At 44.7% G+C, this 18,231-nt stretch overlaps 1 protein-coding gene across 7 annotated transcripts in view; it reads right to left on the bottom strand.

Moving 5' to 3' along the window:
- NCK2 (NCK adaptor protein 2) overlaps nucleotides 1-18,231 on the bottom strand; it is a 147,661-nt gene that overhangs the window by 78,156 nt on the left and 51,274 nt on the right. The gene's annotated exons all lie outside the window — the stretch shown is intronic.

The raw sequence follows: 18,231 nt of genomic DNA, 5'->3' as shown, positions 1-18,231 counted from the left end.
AGGTCCAGTGGTGATGTCCACACGAATGCACTTCACTCTGGAGGAGTCACTAAGGGAAAACAAGAGGGTATGTGCCCCGTTCTGCTGACGGCTGTGTGTCAGGCACGGTGGCTCTACCTGCCTTACAGACGGCCGGTGTTCCCGGCCACCTCGAATCTCCCAAAGCCTCAGCTGAGCGCTCAGGCGATGCCGCCTGGCCTCCCTGACTCACAGAAACACTCCGTAACATAACAGGCAGGGAGAAGGGTTTGTACTGGTCCCAGTGAGACACGGCACTGGTACTCCACCTGCACAGCGACCCCGCGAGATACATCTTATCATTCAGCTCAGGAGCTAGACCCCCAGACGCCCCCCAGCCCGAAGCCGAAGCTCCCCCGAGGGATTTCAAAGGCCGGCCTCGCTCGCTCTTCACAAAAACGATCGCCACTCACACAGGGTGGAGCCTGGAGACCGGGCCCGGGCTGTCTGCCGTTGCCCTCTGTCCGAGCATCTGCTACCCCGAGGCCGGCTTCAGCCCCTCAGAGCGGGTCGGGCCAGCACGACGCCGCGGCCGAGAAGCCAGCCCACCAATGTACGCACCGCTTTATTTTCAGAGGAACTGCTTCTCCGAGATGTCAACGCACAGACTTGTTGGAAACCACGACCTGACTGGGTTGAGTACGACACAGCCTCAAGACTCGCAGGCCCTCAGGTGTGCATCATGACCAAAGCTCCCATATGCCAAACACACCAAGAGAACCCTCCAGACCCCTCATCTGCAGACAGCGCGAAAGGCAATTATCTTTTTTCTTTTATTTAAAAGGCGGGGGGGGGGGATCACACGACTATCCTAGGCCTCTGGGCTCACGAATGCCACAGCCTCGTCTCGTTCTTTTGTTCCTTCCTCACCCCCCTCACGGGAGACCCCTCTCCAGAGCCTGTGGGCCCCACGGTGGCCTAAGGGACGCCCAGCTCAGAACGAACATGGAGGGTCACCGCCTGCCCAGAACAACGTGGGGCCGGGCTGTGTTGTTGACTTCAGGCAGAACGAGCTATATTTCACTCCTACCAAAGCACTTGGTGGAAAACTTTATTCAGGTGGGAAAGTGCTCATTTCAGACACGGAACAAAGCTTCACAAAAGTCTCCTTGGATGGCTTGGCTAAAACTCAAGCCTGGTTTCTTCCCCCGTGCACGGTGGCTCCCAGTCAAGGCCCACAGGGTCCCAAAGGCCATGAGCCAGTTCCCAAAATCTCAAAAAGTCCCATGAAATTAGCATGTTTCCTCAAGATAAAGCAGTCCTCAGCAGGGCAGATACCAAGTTTTTGGGCACTGGGCTAGATTTATATCAGTGCTAAATGATAAAACTGGTTCTCAGTTGATTCTGTCTGTTGATTAGAAGTTGGTTAATGAAAATGGAAACAAAAAAAGTACTAATTTCTAACTCTCTGGACAGCCTCCAAGAGGCATCACATGTGACTAAGGTGGGTGTCTGGGGAGGAGGGTACATGGTCAGATTTTCACTCTGAGGTTAATGTGTTCTAAAATAACAGAGATTTCTGCCTTCCGGGACCGAGAAAAGGAACAAAACTGCAGGCAGTGGGGTCAACCACATATAAAGAGGTCAGAGAAAGTGGCAAGAGACCACAGGTCAGGAGAATGGGGGTTCCAGGCCTGGCTCAGCGAGCCCAATGCCCAGTATGACGCTGCCTGTCTCTTCCTCCATGACCAGGGCCCCTCAGCCCCGGTCTTGCAGCTTTGACATGCAAATGGATTTAAGAATTATCAAAAATTGATGATGTGGTACCAAAAAAATTATTAAAGCTTATCTAAAATACCATGACAAAAAAGTCCTAATGAAAATCTTAATACGAATTTAAATGTTACAGTCCGCGGCTGAAAAATTCTAACAGATAGGAATGTGATTAGTAATGCCATTTCCAATGGTTTATAAAGGTTTTTGTTTATACATTTGTCGGTAGCATCTTCAATATAACAATATTCCATTCTCCAAAAGTTCTGATAAGGTGTTACTCCTAAGATCTTCCCACTAGTCCAAATCGGTTTTCAGAATCAGCATAAAAAGTCTTGCTACACATCTCAGTGCGATAACTAGACAATCCAATTACATATAGGGGCATACCTTGGAGATACTACGCTCCAGGTCCAGACCATTGCAATGAAGTGAATATTGCAAAAAGCAAGTCATGAATGTTTTGGCTTTCCACTGCATTTAAAGTTATGTTTATGCTAGAATGCAGTCTATTAAGTGTGCAATAACATTAGGTCTAAAAAAAAAAACAAAATAAAACAATGCATGTGCCTTAATTAAAAAACACTTTATTGCTAAAAAATGCTAGCTGTCATGTGCGCTCTCAGTGAGTCATAACCACTGATCACAGATCACCATAACAAATGCAATAATAATACAAAAGTTGGAAATACGGCAAACCTTACCAAATTGTGACATAAAGACACGAAGTGAGCAAATGCTGTTGGAAAAATAGGGTTGCACAACCGAGGGTGGCCACGAACCTTCAGTTTCTAAAAAACACAATAGAGCGAAGAAGCACAACGGGATAACGTATGGCTGTAACATTTTTAGAAGACTCACTAGCATTCTTTATGATACAGGGTTTAGTTGTTGCCCAGGTAGTTACAATACCAATAAAAAGCATACTAACAAAAATAAACTTTAAACACTAAAATGTACTACTGAATAAAACTTGTGCAAACCCCTCTTTTATCTAAAAAGACAGCAGAACAGGAGGGAGGGAGGGAGGGAGGGAAGGAAGGAAGGAAGGAAGGAAGGAAGGAAGGAAGGAAGGAAGGAAGGAGAGAGGAAAGAAGGAAGAAGACACACAGACCCTGAAATCTTATCTGAGATAATTCAGGTGTGTTAGGTGATCCAAAAGATTTAACTCTGAATATGTGTAAGAATTATTTTGATTATTTTGCTGAAGTTCATGTCCCTTACCTTTTGGGGATAAACGATTGGAAGAATGAGGGAAACTCCAAGAAAGGCCAAAGGCAACAAATGGGGAAGGGACGAGCAAATCCTCTTTCCCTCCACCCCCTCCCCAGTCCTCCTTCCATCTCTCTCTTGTGCATGCGCGTGAACACACACACACTCACTCACATTTTTTTAAAATAGAATCTTAAAAAGCAGGCAAGGCCAAGCACAGGCTCTTGGTAGGGTGGAAACTGGGGTGAGGAGTATGATTTTACTTTTTAACTTCATTCTTTTCTGTAACATTTTTAGAACTACATCTTACTCTGGTGATGAGGACGTTAAACTATTAGATAAAACTCCATCCTCTTCCCCATTTCTCTTCACTGCCTGGGCTTCTGGGGAGAAGCCTGGCCTGGTCGCCCTAGGGCATGCTCTTTCCCTCCCTCTAATGCATCCCCCACCCAGCACTTAACAAGCCCTCACCATCAGCTCTCCTCTCTATTCCTGGTTCTGCCATTTCCGATCTCCTCTGCTAAAATGACTGCTCACTGTCTTGTTCTGCAAAGCCCTCTCCCAGACCTTCACCTCATCTTTGGGAACTCCCTGCAAACTCTTGGCTCCCTCCCCGCCCTGCCCCCAGTGCTCAGTGGAGGGGTGAAATCATACCCTCTTTCAAGAAGCTGTGCAAGGCCCCTCCTACGGGAAGAGTTCCTAGATGTCTCCAGAGTCAAACACTCTTCCTCTGGGTCTGAATTTTGTCCCCCAAAATTCATATGCTGAAGACCTAACCCCCCAGTATCTCAGAATGTAACCGTATTTGGAGACAGGATCTTTAGTGAGGTCACTAGGTTAAATGGAGACTCGCGCTAATCCAATATAACTGGATTATAACCTAGAGGAGGAGGAAGAGACACTAGAGATGCGCAAGCACAGAGGGACGGCCATGCAAGGAGGCAGCAAGATGGCGGCCATCTACAAGACAAGGAGATAAGCCTCAGGAGAAACCACACCTGCCAACGCCTCGCTCTTGGACTTCCAGCCTCCGGAACTGTGAGAAAATCAAGTTCTGTTATTTAAGCCACCCAGTCTGTGGTATTTTGTCATGGAAGCCCTGACAAACCAATATACCACCTCCTTCACGGATGGTTAGCCCATAAATTCTCACCACATACAACACGTACAACAGGAGCCTGAAAAATGTGTCCTAAATGAATGCAGGAATGAATGAATGAAAGGAACCAGTCAGTAACAAATCCACCAGAAAATCCACAGAGCGTCTCCCTGCCTCTTTCCTCCTGGGCACAGAAGGGACAGATTCTCCAGGTTTTTGTACTTTCTTTAAAACCCAGTTTAAATACTGCCACCTTTGGGAACACACTCCCGAGCCTGGCCTTCCCTCCTCGGTGCAAAGTCCTACTGCAGCATTCACCGTAGTGTCCCACTGCCACTTTGTGCTTTAATGTAGATATTTAACCATTTACAGCAATAACCAGGATCTCTCTCCCCAGCTACCTTAGCACTCCACCTCAACATTTACAGACCTAGGCCAATCACCTGGCCCCAACTCTGACTAGGTGACTTTAAAGCAAATCCCATAGAAAAATTATTTTATCTGTACACACTTCAGTGTATACCACAGTACAACTCCATTATTACACCTAAAATAATCATTAATTCCTTAATATAAACCTCATATTTAGTGTTCCCATTCTCCCAATTTTCTCGTAAATGTCTTTTTATAGCTGATTTATTTGAATCAGGATCTAAATAATGTCCATAAATTACAATGTCTTGCATGTCTTTTAAGTCACTGTAAATCTATTTTATCTGAAGGATGACGTGTTAAAGAAACGGAGTCATTTGTCCCACAGAATACGCAGCATTCTGGACACTGTAAATTTCATCTCCCTGACGCTGTTCTACGTCTTCCTCCACCCCGGCACTTCCAGTGACCGGGCAGTTAGCAAAGGACTCACCCGATGGGAGAAGACTTTGTCAAGGGCAGGGACCCAGCGCTCACTCCATACTTGGTACCAGACAACAACACAATTAATCAATGATTCAGTAAATGACAAAACCAACTGGAGGTGCTGATGTTATCAGTGCACTTCTCTGCTTCCATCCTTTCCACTGGTCCCATTTTCAAGCGTGATCCTGCCTGGGATCAAGGGCATGGCGCTTCTCCACTTCTGAGCCCTTCGGAAAGAAAAGGTCCCGCTCTACTTCTTCAACTGGGAATAGGTATATAATATTTAAGACACAAAGTTATCAAATAGTCTAAGCATTGAATGATGTTCTTCTGGTTTTTAGGAAAATGGTTTTAAAAAAATAACCACTGGTGGGGCAGACGAGCCCTGAGCAGTGGCTCAAGGTGGCGTGGTTTCACTGATGGACATTCTGACGCAAACCCAGAAAGGCAGCACTCATGCCCCCAAACTACCCTATTGAGAATGCTTCCCCTGTACTTACCTAAAACAAGAGTCCTTTTTTTTCTACAAGGAACACTTCAATTGTTTTATGTAAATCTAAGCCCAGAATTAATCAAATCAGAAACCTCAAATCCTTCATTTCCCCTGCCCTTCAAATTCAACATCTCGGTGTGGTTTTGGCACCACGAATTAATTTTAGAGAGAACACTAAATCTGCCAATCCTGCAGCTGACACGCGTGGGCATCACGGGATGGAAACATCCAGAGAGAGCTGTTCAGGTCAGGGCCTGGGTTCTAATTAACTTACGACTGAATCGCCGTACCCCCAATGAGTGAACCACATGTACTGATGCAGATTTAGTGTTTGCTCAGACCCCATCTTTGTTCTAGATCACATCGCTGGCCTTTCAAGAAACCAAAACAGGACTCTCAACATGGGGCGGGGGGGACGTGGTTTTACAGCTATTCGATGAAGGTACTGAGTTAAAAAAGACTGGGAACAGTCCATGACCTTTGGCACCTGAGAAGTCCCTGGAAGCATACAGAACCATTAAGTTTTGGAGAAAGATTTTGTGGGAAGGTTGTTTGTTCGAATTTTGTCTATTACTGGTAACTGAGAAGCCTCCCACAGAATGAGTTTGCTTCTAAGAAACTGTGGGAAAAACATCTCACTGCACACTGTCCTATTTTACTTCTAATGAATACTGAATAAACTTGATTTGTTTTCCCCTCTTTTAAGTAGGGGGGACGCTCATATAGATATTATAGTACCCCCTAAATTATTCTATAAAATTCCATAAAATATGTAATGAAAAGGAAGTTGAGTAAGTTAAGTTTTGCCATCAAAAAAAGGGGGCTAAGAGTTATAAAGTTTAACTTACAGAGAACAAATTTATGATTATTCCAAATGAACAGGAATTTTAATAATATTGTGTTCTGAAAGTACACTTAGCTACTTTTAAATATTCCTAAAATGGTCAAAGTGTGTTTCAGCCACATTTTTCCCAAATGCCAGGTGCTTTCACAATTCTGTGACTTTATGTCTACTATTTCTTCCCCCACAGTGGGAGAGGTTTATTGCTCCAGCTTCCCAAAGCCACTGTCCAGCTAAATCCAACTCACTGTTCAGAAATGAACTCAAACAGTTCCCTGTTTGGGGACATTCTATAGGAATGGAAGACGTTCCTGCAGAAATCATTCTTTTATAATCATAAACTCCCCTATTGAAAGGCTATCTCGACAGGAAAAGCCTCCAGGAAAGGACCTCCACATGCTGAGGTCCATATGGCTTGGCCACATGGCAGGCGCTCCATAAAATGATAATAGCAGACATTTATCATCCAATAAACTTTCACTTCTTTAATTATATTTGTAAGATCTGCTGCAATTGTCCAATACCCTACAGCATTCAGTGCCATCTGGCCCAGAATCCTCTCCTCCCAAATTTCAATCCAAGAGGCCCTGAATCCCCTTATACAACCATCCTTGAGGCAGCCCATGAGGGTCAACATGGAGCCTTAAATACAGATAATAACCTAACTATGCCAAAACTAACAAACCATATTTCTTAATTCTACTGTTATAAATTCATTTTTCTTGAGTTTTTCATTTGTTAAATAAATTAGCAATGAACCAATGAGAGGGAACGCATCAGAGTACTTTGAAATTCTAGAGCTCAAATATATATATATGACTTCCTGTGGCAGTCACCCAATTAACGCCATCCATAAAGCCATTCAAATACTGTGTGTGGGCTGAAATCCAATTAAGTCATTTCTGTCTGAATATCCCCAAAGAGCCTCCTGGTGAGCTCGAAGTGGAAATAATCACAAATGCCAGATTAGCTGTGTAAGCAGTTCCAAAGCCGAAACCAGACGAGAGCGTGAAAATCTACATGCCCAGCCTTTTAACTGGGCACAAAGGAAAAAAACATCTCAATGACCCCCTGGCAGAAAGTCAAACCCATTTCCTTGGTCTGCCAGGTTCTCTCAGATAATCCCCACCCAGTGTAAGCATCAAAAAAAAAAAAAAAAAAAAAAGCTTTGATCCCTTCAATTACACACATTATGAAATGATAAACTTCCACTCCACAATGCAATTTTGTGCACAGAGGAAACAGAGTCAGCAAGAGATTTCAAACTTTCTCTGAATTCACCAACTCCTTATGGACTATGTCTTAAAATTAATAAACTCTGACATTCACAATTGCCTCTATGCACAGAATTTGTCCCAAAGAAACATGCAAGCAAAGCCAAAACCTTAGAGAGGCTGGGGGACAAGACAGACTCAGCTCATGAGTTCAATTTCTCTTTCGTCTTACAACCCATCACTCAGATCTACAACTCGGCAAAATACAGAGTATCTTCAGCTTATGCACAATAGCCAAAATCTTGTGTGTTCTAACCATGCATCCCAGAAATGGAAAGGACTCTAGCTTGCCCAGTCATTCCAAACAGGTCCCACCTGAGACCTACTGATTAGAATATCTGCAGTTTGTAACAGCTCCTAGGTGGTTAAAACGCCAGCGCCAGCTAAGAACCAGTACTATAGAGAAAAGACCAGAAAGTGAAAAGGGCCAGTTCCAGAAGCCCTATTCTCTCAACCCTAAGTATTCAAATACAAGGGTGGTCTAAAAGATGAATGCTGGTAACGAAGCTGGCCGTGCCTCTGTGTAGGATGTAAAGGACGCGAACACTTTGTTTTAAACTGGATGTCAATCCCTGTTCGACGTCTTACTAGTTATAGGGTGTTGAGGCTTCTACTTCGCCCCAAAGCCCAGGTTTCCTTGGCGGCAGTATCAGTCCCCTCGCGGGAGGAAGGAAAGTCACACTTACTCAATGAAAATGTGTTGCACGTTTGCTGTGTGCAAGCACTGCACATAAATAGGGCACAGCACAGACGCTGTCCTTCCTACGGAACTCGGGCTGGTCAGGGCCCAAAGTCAAACAGGAGATGACAAAGCGGAGTGCTTCTTTATTTCATTTGCTACAAGAAAACTCACCTACAAGAAAAAAAAAGTCAGCTGAACTGTGCGAGGTAACTTCTAAAACAGATGTGTGCTATCTAAAATATCTACTAATATCTGCATGAAAAAATTAAAAATTCTACAGAGACAAGCAAACGGTATATACGTGTGTGAGTGTGTGTGTGTGTGTGTGTGTGTGTGTGTGTGTGTATAAACATAACAGCCTTAGGTAAAAAATAATTTATGATGCAACAGAAAGTAGGACTAATCTTGCTTTCCCGAGACCAACCTTCCAATAGTTGGAGGAACCATGATGTCTCTCAGGATCTCTTCTCCAAGCAAAACCTTCCTCACCAGAACAGTGCCAAGGTTCCCTGAAACTCATCATCCCAATACTGTTCCCGCTTCTAGAGAAGAGTTCAAGATAATTCCTCCAACAAGTATGTTTTGAACCCCTACTAGCACCGTGCTGGGTGCTGGACACACAACGTACAAGACAGATGCACGCTTTGCCCCCACAAGGCAGACACGACAGGCAATTGGAAGAGCCACAAAGGGTCTGGAGCTACGGGTCATTATCGATCACCTCTGTAAGTGGTATACACACTCAGACGGCGACATCGCTGCAGGAAATGGAAATGCTGGCACCAACTCGAAGGTAGCGATGCCTGACCCTGCCCTGCTTCTCAGGCAGCATCACACCTGCACGGCGGGGCTGGCCTCACTACACCTGGGCAGGTGAGTGGCATGTGCTCCTCACTAATCCTCCTGTTCTGCCTCACCATGCCAGTTTCAGTCCACTGTCCGAGCTCTGCAAGAGTTCTAGACTCCGATTCCGTCATGGGGGATCCCTATCTCTCCATCCGTTTATCACCTGTAAATCTGACACGCAGGTCAACTTCCACGCTGTGGCACGGATCACGGCCAAGGACAGTACGCATCTGAGACCTGAACTCGGGGAAGATCAAGCCAGCAGTCCACATTCTGCGGCTGTGGCCGTCCAACCAGCTCCTAATCCACAGAAGAGTTCAACACTAAGGGAGATGGGCCTGTTACCTGATTTGGTAAACGAGCTTTGGCTTTGGAATGAAATGCCAGCTCCCCCCCTTCCTGGCTCTGTCTTTCGGCCAGATGGCTTACTATGTCTAAAGCTTAAGTTTTCTCCTCTATAAAACAGAGGTTAAAGAGAAAAGGATTACTTTACAGATATGTTGTATACAGTAAGTAGCATAAAAAGCACCCTGCAAAGTTCCAGGTACACAGTAGGTGCTCAGAGAAAACACCTGTTTGTTCCCCCTACGAGACAGTGAAACGCCTCTCCTTGTAGTGGGGGAGTGAGCTGAGGGCCACCCTACCCATAAGCACCCAATCTTTGAATGGGGTCCGGCCAGAGAACACGGAGAACAATCCCCGGCAGCCGTTATCAGAGGAGATAAGCTTAGCCAACTGGGAGATCAGAGGACAATGGGTAGAGGTGAGAAATGTCCTCTCTCTCTTTGGCCCTGGCACTCCCTATCATTCCTCTGTGCCATAAGCCACTCCCCTCACTCCACTATGTCTCGTGCTCTGCCCTCTGATTTTCTCTTTTTCTGTCTGCTAATGTTGTACACCCTTTTTTCTGTGTGGAAACAGACTATGAATGTAAAAAACACAGGACTGTTGCCCAACCTCGCACGGAGTGCACGAGATGATGTGGGGGTAAGGGCGGGAAGTCAAGGGCACTGGTCAGTGGATAGGGTTGGGGGAACAGAGCACAGGGAGGGCAGAGGACCACAGACAAATCCCCAAGAGGACAACGGCCCAGAAGGCTCCTGAAGAGTGACCAGGGCCTCGGAGTTTCATGCACTAACGACGGAAGGACATAGACCAACGAAACGGCAATCCTTTCCTCAGCGTTTACTGGGTGCCACAGGCCAGGCTGAGCACCTCTACTACGCCATCACATTCAGTCCTGACACCAGGATGTTTCATCGTCCCCATTCACAGCAGAGGAGTAAGGGGGTGGGCAGATGGGTGCTGGGTGCACGGGTGCAGTGAAAATTGGGAGCCCGCTCACCTGGGAGCCCTTGGCCTTAACCTTGCGCCTGCTGCCGCTCGTGCTAGAGACCACGAGCAGCCAGACTCAACAGTGCACCTGGCTCAGACAACGGCACTGAACCCTCTTCCAAAGGACCGCGTGGTAAGGGGGAAACTGGTTATGATCTCTGTCAAACACTGATGGAGCGGCTTAACGATGTCACATGAGCACGTTTCTAAACAGTACAGATTCCCAAAGACCAGAAGCGACTCGTACCAAGGAAAGCTCTTCAAGAAACTCTTACACACCCTCCCTCTCATTTTCCTCCCCCTTTAATTTTTTTTTAAAGATTTTATTTATTTATTCGACAGAGATAGAGACAGCCAGCGAGAGAGGGAACACAAGCAGGGGGAGTGGGAGAGGAAGAAGCAGGCTCATAGCAGAGGAGCCTGATGTGAGGCTCGATCCCACAACGCCAGGATCACTCCCTGAGCCGAAGGCAGGTGCTTAACTGCTGTGCCACCCAGGCGCCCCCCTCCCCCTCTTTAAAAAAAAAAGTGTCATTAACTATTTTCAATCAAATTTCTCACCATGCATCCTTAACCCGCCTCCCACATCCAAGAACACAGCGGGTGAGACTGCAGAGGGGCAGGCCAGGTAAGGACCATCAAAATGCCTTCTTGCAATGGATATTATTTTACCCACTTTTGGACACAATAAAGGGAATCATCTGCCTTCTACCCCAGGCCAAAACAACTTCGTGATCTCTGGGCCTCTGCTGTCTCATTTACTTATATGCAAGCACAGCAATTAGCTTTTTATAGACTTTCATAGAATGCTTTTTGTTTTATTTAAGGTAACAGAAAGCTTTCAGAGAACTCATCTGTTCCAGTTTGGCATGGCATGTAATGGAACTAGCAAACAGGAACACAGAAATAGACCCAAGTGCTTCTGGGAATTTAGTATATGATAAAGGGTGTTAGCTCCAGTCACTGGGGAAAAGACAAGACTTCTCAATAAGCAGTGACGGGTTACCTTGGCGGCCATCTGGAAGAAAGATGGAGCCACACTTCACATCCTACAACAGGATGAATTCCAAATGCATCTAAGGTTTACCGTGAAAAAATAAAAGTATAGAAGGACATATGGAAGAAATTCTTTATAGCCTTGAAGGCAAAACTTTTTTAAATCTATGACTAAAAATCCAGAAACCACAAAAGATGTTTGAATTCATCTACATAAAAATAAAAACTTCTTTTACATGGCAAAATATACCCAGGCAAATCCAAAGGACAAATAAAAAGAAAAGGGATATTTGCAGTTCGTGACACAGACCAAGGCCAACTCTTCCTGATTCAGGGAGAGCTCCTTAAAACCGATGAGAAGACCAGCAAGTCAAGAAAAAGAGGCAAAGGAAACCGGGCAAGAAAATATCTGCCTTTCAGATAAATTCTGGACTTCGATAAAATAAACGTATACTAGAGTCGAACGAAGATTCCGCCTCTCACCTATCAGCCTGTCAGAGATCTGAAAATGTGGTAACAGATAGCACGGTGTCGACGTGGACTTGCCATTGTGATCACTGTCATGTGGTTACTTAAAATGTGAACATTTGGGGCGCCTGGGTGGCTGAATCAGTGAAGTGTCTGCCTTCGGCTTGGGTCATGATCCCAGAGTCCTGGGATCAAGCTCCATGTCCAGCTCCCTGCTCGGGAACGAGCCTGCTTCTCCCTCTCCCTGTCTGCTGCTCCCCCTGCTTGTGCTCTCTCTCTCTCTCTCTCTCTCTCTCTCTCTCTCAAATAAGTAAAATCTTTAAAAGTAAATAAAATAAAATGTCAACATTTGAGGAAGCTGGATGAAGGGTATACAGAAGTTTTTTGTACCATTTTTGCAATTTTTTGTTAAGTTAAAATGTATTTCAAAATAAAAGTAAAAAAATTTTTTTAAAAATTTTAGTGTGATAAAACAGCGAGGCTGTTGGTGAAGCTACGGGGAAGCCGGTACGCTCGTGCACTGGTGCCGAAAATGCAAAACTGCGCAATTCTATGAAAAGCAATTGGGTAAGACGTATCAAAATAGCAACAGCCTAAATGCCCATCAGTAGGTAAACAGTAAAATACACTGCATCTACAGACGAAGGGCTAGTCACTTATAAAACAGGAGGAATGTCTCTAAGTTTCAAATAGGAAAAAGTTCAAAAATAGTTACCGCACAAAAATAGGTAAGAACACTTCAGATGATTTTCCCCAAATGCGTTCATCTATGAAGAAACTTAACTACCACTTGACTGCCCGGTGAAGCTGCCCCAAGTATATCCCGGCAGTTTATCCTCATTATGTTGAGATTCATGACCCATTTGAACTTAATTATCAGTAACCTTGGTGAGCTCGCTACAGGCTTCTCCATCTAAATAACCCATAAAAATATGTTTTTAATCCAAGCTACAGGGATCTCTGAGGAACCTCCCCATTTGTATCTGATGATATGAAGATGGAAGCATTTCACCCTTCATTTCTTCTAAAATCAGTCCCCAAACTCTAAGGTTACCTTTTATTAAATTGAGATATAATTCACACACCACAAAAATTCACCAATTAAAATGTGCTATTTAGTGGGTTTACTTATTTTTAAAAGTAAGTAATAGAGAAATCTCTTTATATTGTAAGAAGAAAAAAGGGGGGAAACTAATGGGTTGAGTAACCTATTACTTAGATATTTCCGGAACATTCTGGACGTACAAGAAACCATAAACCCTGCCTCTGGTGAGGCCATCTGGACGCCCGGGTTAGGAGGAAGACTTCCCTCCATGCTAGATTTCGGTTGCCTTTTGCTTATTTGTTTGTTTTTATATGTGTTACTCTTTCAAATAACAATTTCTTTCAACAAAATAAGAGCGGATAGAAAACACATTTTACAACAAGCTAACCTTAACGCCTACTCCTTTTCACAGAATACTAAATCCTACAGATACTTCTGTTCAAAAACACATCTTCGGGAGCTAGGAGATAATTTAATATTCGCCCTGAAATAGATGGATCACACCCGTAAATTAACGAAAATGTAGTTATAATTTTGTTCTCTTCGGAAATGAACTGAACCAGATTAATGCAGCTAGTCACCCTGCAGTCAGGCCTTCCTCAGGATGAGTAAACTCTTTAAAAATCTGCAGTTAGTGCCAGTAGCTTTGAAAAAAAGTTATGAAACCATAAATTAATGAGTCCACACCAAACTCCTGAAAGAGTTCTCAGTGCCAAATTTACGAACTGGTTTTGTTTTCTAGAAGCATCCACAATGTAAGGTGCTTTGTTTTACCTGTGGTTACAAAACAGCTTGGCTCTGTTCCCTCATTCCAACTATGAGAGAATCATAATGAATCTCATTTTGGTTGGGAGTTGCTGCAGACCCAGGGACTTATTGACTGGGATTACACCCCTCTCCCACGGGCCTGGCAGGAGCCCCAAGAAGATGAGGACCACTTTATACTCCCCACCAACCCTGAGGTCCCCAGGCCCCCATCCTGTGCGTGGCTTCCTGCAATGTTCACAGGAGTATTTGAAGACTTCCTTCCACTTGCCCACACAGACTGGTGGCTTGCTGCTTGGCCACACTGACTTTTCTTCCTTCGAAAGACATGCAAACCATCTTTTGCCCTTACACCGAACAACGTGGAATCGTGGTGCAGGTGGTCCCTTCATTCATGCTCTAGAACCCTGAGTACAACACTCACCGCTCAGAACAGCACAAATTCTTGTTTTACTTCTGTGCAGGGGAAAAAAATAAAAATCAACCCAGGATTCAGAACCCTATCAATATTTAAGGGCTTCCCCCAAAATACTAGCAGAAAGGCTGAAATAGGGGTATTTTGTAAGGTTCTGAATGCAGCAAAGGAAAAAGGCTTATAAATCAATGTCAGCTTTTCTCTTGTGGGGGCAGGGGAAGATGCAGAAAGAAAAGGGTTGGCGGCATAGGATATGAGTCAAAGGCCTAAAAAGGATAATAAATGTTTATGTCTTTGGGCCACAAAGTTAAAACAAGAAAGGAGTTTTGATGACTCAATCTATTTCTGAAAGACCACCCTCCTAACAACGAGCCGAGCCACTCTTCCACAGCCACCGGCAGCCTCGAAACCAACCACAAAGAAGCGTTAAAGCTCACAAGGAAAATGTTAATAAAATTTATCCTAGAAAACCAACTCCTAAGAGGGCTGCCAAACCTGTGCACCGTCATCGTTAATGTCTTAACTATCCTAGTGATACATATTTCCTTTCCTGGAATCGAACTGCTAGTACATTTACTTGCGTCAAGAAGAAAGGCCGAGGGGCGCCTGGGTGGCTCGGTCGGTTAGGCGTGTGCCTTCGGCTCAGGTCGTGATCTCAGGGTCCTGGGATGAAGCCCCGCTCTGGGCTCCCTGGTCGTGGGGAGCCTGCTTCTCGCTCTCCTCCCCACTCATGTTCTCTCTCTCTCGAATAAACACAATCTTTAAAAAAAAGAGAGAGAGAGAAGAAAGAAGAAGAAAGAATAAAGAAGAAGAAATAATGCCGGTCAGGCTTTGTTTTTTTTCCCCCAATCATTTACTTTAGCCAATGCAAGAGCAGGGAAAGTACAAGGGGGAAAAAAGGAAAAAGAACAGTGATGTTAGGAACGTCTGGAATAGCACTAAACTACTGGATCTCTTCTTCATCACCAAAGGCAAAAGGTGGACAAGGCTCTGAAACCATCAAGGACCAGACAACGTCCACCTCCAACATCAAAACCTCGGCCTCCTACGCCCTGTGCTCACACTCTGGGAACAACCAAGCGTAACTGACCCCACTGTCGATAGCCCCCAGGTGCTCCCTACCTGAAAAAGGGAGGATGCCCCCTTTTATTCATATCGCATTAAAACCACAATGCGATTGAATTATTCAGTCCTCTTTTTAGTTGAAATGGAGTATTTCATAAGATAATAACAGAGAAAACACAAAGCATAGAGATAAGAAAAATGTATCTTGTTATCATGCACACCATCAATGACAAAATAATTTCATAAGCGCAGCAACACTGCCAGCCTCCCCGTGGGTCACCGACACTCACGTGTGCCTCTGAAGGACAATCTTTTTTTTTTTTTAATTTAATTTTTATTTTTTTGAGAGCGAGAGAAAGCATGTGCGGGGAAGAGGGGCAGAGGGAGAGGGAGAGGCAGACTTCCCGCTGGGAGGGACGTCCAATGCGAGGCCCGATCCCAGGACCCTGAGATCATGACCGGAGCAGAAACCAAGAGTCGGACACCTAACTAACTGAGCCACCCAGGCCCCCCTCAGGTCTTTTCATTTTAAAAGATTACTGTTTTCCTATAGTCCTAGATATAAATATCTACTGAAGAAAAAGAGAGAGAGAAGAAAGAGAGGGAGGATGAGTGATGTGACCCAAACTCTCGAAAGCGGGGTTGAAACAGAGGGTTTCACCGGTGGTGCACGGACGTGTGGGGACCGATCAACCTTTGTCGCAAAGCTCTCCCGAGCACTGGAGGACGGTTAGCAAGAACCCCCATCCTCCCTGGAGTGGTGACAATCAAAAATGTCTCCAGACACTGCAGTCATCGCCAAATGTCCCCTGAGGGACGAAATTACCCCGCTGAGAACCACTGAACTAGAATACATGTAAATTAAATAGACCAAGTTGTGTTGTTTTCTTTTTAAACAGCAAAAATAAGACAGGAATATTCATGTATTTTCTAACTATTTTGGAATGTGATTAAAATATTTAGATGGCAGCTGCTATAATTACCCCTTCCAAAATCACTAAGTAGGCACATTCAGTTAAACTCGGTGTCATGATTAACTAAGTCAGAGTATGCCATATAACTAGAAGACAACCTCTAAACTGTAGCTTGGGTAAGTGGGTAATGTATGCTATTGTTTATTTAAGAAAATGAGAAATATTAAAAACAAATACACAACTGTATGATTGTATATCTGTGCTTGCATTAAAAAGCAATAAATAAAAGAGGGAAGGAAAAAATCATCCTTTTTCAAATAGTGATGGAAAGGGCTTGAGTGAGAAGAGCCTGAAGACACAGAATGAGACTTTGAGCACCCTTCTTCTCGCTCTGGAACCATCTAAATGGTTTATGGAACTATATGCCAATATTAACTTTTTTATAGTCCTAAAAATCAAAAGCAGAATGGAAACCAATTAACCAAATTATATACTGAGTTGGTGGCATAAACAGAGACATTATTCCAAAAGACTTAGAAATATAGTAATTTGACTGTATTTCTCTAGTGGGATAAACCCTAAGGACAAAGGTATCTTCTGCCTTTTCCACTACTCATACGGTTGGTAAAAATGTTGGTAGTTATTCTAAACCTGTATATGTTGTCTATAAATAAGATAATCGAGCAAATAAGTTCTTATGCCAATGTTCCCAGGGAGAAAAACTTGCAGCCTCAGAGAAAAGCGATACAAATATAAAACCAAAGAAGTAAAATATCTCGTAATTCGAATTCTGAATTAGAAATATGGGTGTGAATTTACAGAGGATGATGTCAGAAAACAAACCAAAACAAACAAACGAACAAACCCACCTCTGTCCACTGAAAAGGCCCAGATCCAACAACCAGCCTGGAAGGAATGATCCCTAACTCCCAAACCGCAGTCCCCAAATTCCACTTCCGCCTGACGGGTCTTTGAATTATGGGCCCCCCCCTGGCGTGGGCACAGCCTGTCGGACCCGAAGCATGGCAGCCCCTAGCCTCCGGTGGCGATGATGTCACAGACTCTGGGCATGAGCAACAGAGCCCAGAAGCAAGCTCCAGCAGCCCAGCTAGGCTGCAGCCGGGCACGCTCAGCAGTGACAGGGATGCCAGCCACAATGAATGAAAATGCTTCAGAAATACCCTCGATCATGAGCTCATGTCTCTAAAAACACACAAGCAAACCACCTCACTGGTGGCTTGTGGAGGATGCTGGAGAACCAGAACTATTTATTCTGAGAACTGCCAAAGAAAAGGCAAGACTTTCCCGCGTAAGAGGACCTCAGGCTAACAGCCGCGCATTCTCCTCGTATGGCTGGGAAACAGAGAAGGAAGGACACGATCAGAATGGCATCATTTTGCAACCCTGATGAATTCGGACGGAGGCAGTGATCACCAGGGCTGTCTGTTCTCCTGCCCTCCTCCTGAAGCACACACACCACCCACGATGGAGTCTTGCCTGAAGATCAGAGCAGAAGGGGCTCCAGATCCGACCAGCAGCTTACAAGAAACACAGGGGCCGGGCGGCATGGCGAGGAAGGGTCTGGTGAGCAAGCTGCAGCGGCGGGAAACCCCAAGGACGAAAAGACTTGCTTTCTCCAACAAATCAATCGCCACAAAAAAAATGAGAGGACGGAGAAAGCAAACAGACCATTCAACAGCACTAAGGTTCTGAGATAGTTGGGGGAATCTGAACACTGGTTACAGGTTTGGTAATAATAAGGAATTAGTTACTTAAGTATTTACTGTGATATTTACAGATGAAATGAACTGATATCTCAGATTTGCTTCAAAATAAGCCACTGGCGTGCACAGGAGTTCAAATGGAATAATACCAGCCATTAATAACTATGTACTGAAGTTCTGATAATGGGGATTCATGAGGATTCATGCCATGATTCTACCTTTAAAAACTACACTGAATATGACTGTCCTGTAAACTAAGAAATCACAGCTTAGGGGCACCTAGGTGGCTCAGCCGGTGAAGCATCTGCCTTCCGCTCAGGTCATATTCCTGGAATCCCAGGATCAAGCCCCAGAGAGACGTCCCCCCTCCCCCGCTCAGCAGGGAGTTTGCTTCTCCCTCTGCCCCTCCCCCAGCTCCTGCTCCTGCACTCGCTCACTCTCTCAAAGAGTATTTAAAAAAAGAAGAAG

The sequence above is a fragment of the Ursus maritimus genome, unplaced genomic scaffold, assembly GCF_017311325.1.
Source record: "Ursus maritimus isolate PB19 unplaced genomic scaffold, ASM1731132v1 scaffold_6, whole genome shotgun sequence".
Classification (NCBI taxonomy): Eukaryota; Metazoa; Chordata; class Mammalia; order Carnivora; family Ursidae; genus Ursus; species Ursus maritimus.
This window is presented reverse-complemented; position numbering and strand designations above follow the sequence as displayed.